This window comes from Lycium ferocissimum, chromosome 7 (assembly GCF_029784015.1).
Source record: "Lycium ferocissimum isolate CSIRO_LF1 chromosome 7, AGI_CSIRO_Lferr_CH_V1, whole genome shotgun sequence".
Taxonomy (NCBI): domain Eukaryota; kingdom Viridiplantae; phylum Streptophyta; class Magnoliopsida; order Solanales; family Solanaceae; genus Lycium; species Lycium ferocissimum.
The window spans coordinates 61,707,310-61,710,816 of record NC_081348.1 but is presented as its reverse complement, the minus strand read 5'-3'; positions in this window follow the sequence as shown (position 1 = coordinate 61,710,816).

The window sequence follows — 3,507 nt, the reverse complement described above, 5'->3', positions numbered from 1 at the left end:
CTCCGTATTATTCAGAGGCTTTAGGACATTAGAAAAATTCAAATTCTTTCTTTTTTTTCATACTATTTGATTTCAATTGGTATCTCGATAATTCAAATTGGTATCTGAATTTTCTTTCTATTCTCTCACAGATAGTGAGGATTCGTGCGGCAACAGTAGCAAATGAGGTACCCGCGCTCGCGGTGAAGGGTAGGCCGCCGAGGTCGTAGTTCATGGTAGAGGCCAGGCCAAGGGTTGTGGCTGTGAAAGAGGCGGTGGAAGCATCGGGGCACCAAATGCATGGGCTCCTGTGGTTGGTCGTGCCTCGCACCGAGTCCCCCGAGCCTGTGCAATTCCGTATGAGGTAGTAGAGTTTGCAGCAGCGACCACTCGTGATACAGATATTATAGCTCCTTCCCGCATTGTCGACGTTATGGTTCGAGTGCCGAACCCGCCGAATGTGCTGACGAGCAAAGTGCTGTTACTGGGCCGTTCTTGTGTGCTCGTGGTTCCAGGGGAGCCGGGAAGATCTGAAGACCGGCGCAGGCTGTGTTCGGGTTACAAAGATGTTGCGCCTGTGGCTCCTCGTTTTGACGAGGCTCCAGAATCGGAGGTATTTCCTAGGCTGCTGGGAGGTCCTGTTGACCGGGACGAAAGATGATCTATTTTGGAGGTTCACTAAGATGAAGCATCCAGAGTTCTTTGGCACTGAGGTTAAGGATGCTTATGAGTTCATCATGGACTTTCATGAGAGGCTCTAAAAGAGGGGGTCAGTGGAGAAGTATGGTGTTGTGTTTGTGACCTTCCAACTCTTAGGTGATGCCAAGTTATGGTAGAGGGCTTTTGTAGAGTAAAGGCTAATAGGATAGCCCCCATTGATATGGACTCAATTTTATCAGGTGTTCTTAGACAAGTATGTTTCTTATACCTTGAGGGATCAGAAGCGTGCCGAGTTTAGTAATATTGAGCAAGGCAATTTATATGTGGCTACGTATAAGGTTCGGTTCTATTCATTATCTCGCTATGCCCTCCGGCTTGTGCCTACTGAGGAGGAGAGAGTTAGGAGATTTGTGAAAGTGTTGAACACTGCTCTTCAGTTGTCATCTATTCAGCTTATGGCCTCAGATGCTTCCTTTCAGGAATTGGTGGATCATGTTAGGACCATCGAGGGTGTTATGGTTATAATAACTACACGGAGAAGAAGGCTCAGAGGGGTGGCAGTTTCAGTGGCTCTTTCTCTAAGGGCCAGAGTTCCCATGTCTATTCGGGACGCCCTGTTCAGTCAGCCATGCAAGCTTCAATTGAAGGGCCATCAGGGGCAATTTAGTACTATTCCAGTTAGCCAGGGGGTTCGCAGGCTAGAGCTCCAAATTGTGGTGTTATTAGGCTTCGCCAGTTTCTGTTCAGCATCCCATGCTAGACCATAGATGCTTTGAGTGTGGTGAGACTGGGTATTTCAAAATAAATTATCCCACACTTAGGCAAGGTGGCTGTGGCACCCGCCTGTGCTCCCAAAGCTTCAAAGACGGGCAGGGAGGATCTTATGGCCTTTAAACCGTACTCGACTAGGTACGGCGGTCACACTCGGCAGAGAGGCCGTATCCAGCCCAATAGTATGAGAGGGTTCCAGTCTGGTAGAGGTGGACATTAGTCTGGCAAGGGCAGAGCTTAGACAGGGCAAGTTGATCGCAATAGTTTGCAGACTACTGGAGGATGAGTTCACTATTATGCTTTTCCTGGCAGGTCGGAGGCAAAAGGCTCCGATACCGTCATCACAAGTAATATCTCTAAAAGTCTGTCACCGAATGGCTTCTATATTGTTTGACTTGGGTTCTATATTTTCTTATATGTCTACGTATTTCTCTATGTGTCTTGGTATGGTCTGTGATTTGGTTAATGCCCCTATACATGTATCTACTCCAGTTGGAGGCTCTGTGGTTGTAGATAGAGTTTTTTAATCTTGTATTGTCACACTTAGCGCGGGTATGGCACCTGGGTTGATTTAGTGATTCTAGACATGGTAGATTTTGATATCATCCTAGGTATGAGTTGGTTAGCTTCTTATCATGCGATTCTGGACTGTCATGCCAAGACAATCACCTTAGCTATAACCAAGGTTCCTAGACTTGAGTGGAAGGGTAACCTTAGTCCCTCCCCAAAGAAAAATATTTCCTTTATTCGTGCAATGAAGCTAGTTGATAGGGGGTGCTTGGCTTGTTTGTCACATATTCGTGATACCAGTGTTAAAAGGTCCATCTCTTAAGTTAGTTCCAGTGGTACGTGAGTTTGCGGAGGTGTTTCCCGCAAACTTGCCAAGCATGCCATCGGATCGTGCTATTGATTTCTGCATTGGCTTAGAGTCAGGGACCCGCCCTATTTCTATTCCGCCATATCGAATAGCGCCTGCTAAGTTGAGAGAATTAAAAGAGCAGCTTCAGGATCCTCTTAGTAAGGGCTTTATTCGTCCGAGTGTCTCTCCGTGGGGCGCTCTCCTGTGCTTTTCGTAAAAAAGAAAGATGGGGCCATATGGATGTGCATTGATTACTGTCAGCTAAATAAAGTCACCATCTAAAATAAGTACCCCATCCCTCGTATTGATGATTAGTTTGATCAGCTTCAGGGGGCTTCTGTGTTTTTGAAAATCGATTTAAGATTGGGTTATCATCAGTTGAAAATTTGGGCAGAGGATATTCCTAAGACAGCTTTCCAGACTAGATAAGGGCATTATGAATTTTTTTTTTTATATCTTTCGGGCTTACTAATGCCCCAGTTACTTTTATGGATTTGATGAATAGCATTTTTAAGCCATACTTAGACTCTTTTGTGATAGTATTTATTGATGACATTTTGGTTTATTCAAAGAGTAAAGAAGATCACAAAAAATGCTTGAGGGTTATTCTTGGGTTGCTGAGAGACGAGGATTTATGTGCTAAGTTCTCTAAGTGTGAGTTTTAGCTAGAGTCTGTGTCCTTCTTGGGGTATGTGATTTCAAAAGAAGGTATTGTAGTTGATCCTAAGAAGATTGAAGTTGTAAGAGATTATGCTAGACCTACATCAGTGACAGAGATTTGTAGCTTTATGTGGTTGGCTAGTTACTACCATCGGTTCGTGAATGGGTTTGCTTCTATTGCTTCGCATTTGACCCATTTGACTCAAAAAGAGGTACCTTTTCAGTGGCCCGACGAGTGTAAGGAGAGCTTCCAAAAGCTCAAGACTTTATTGACTACAGTTCCTATTCTATCTTTGCCCATGGAGGGCAAGGACTTTGTGGTATGTTGTGACATTTCTCGTTCTGGTCTAGATGTTGTTTTGATGCAGGAAAAGAAGGTGATTGCCAACGCTTCCAAAAAGTTAAAAATTCATGAAAAGAATTATCCTACTGACGACTTGGAGTTGGCAACTGTTGTGTTTGCATTAAAGTTTTGGAGGCACTATCTCTATGGTGCCCGTTACGAGGTATTTACTGATCATCATAGTCTTTAGCATGTGTACTCAGAGGTATCTTAATTCTAGGCAACGGAGATGGAT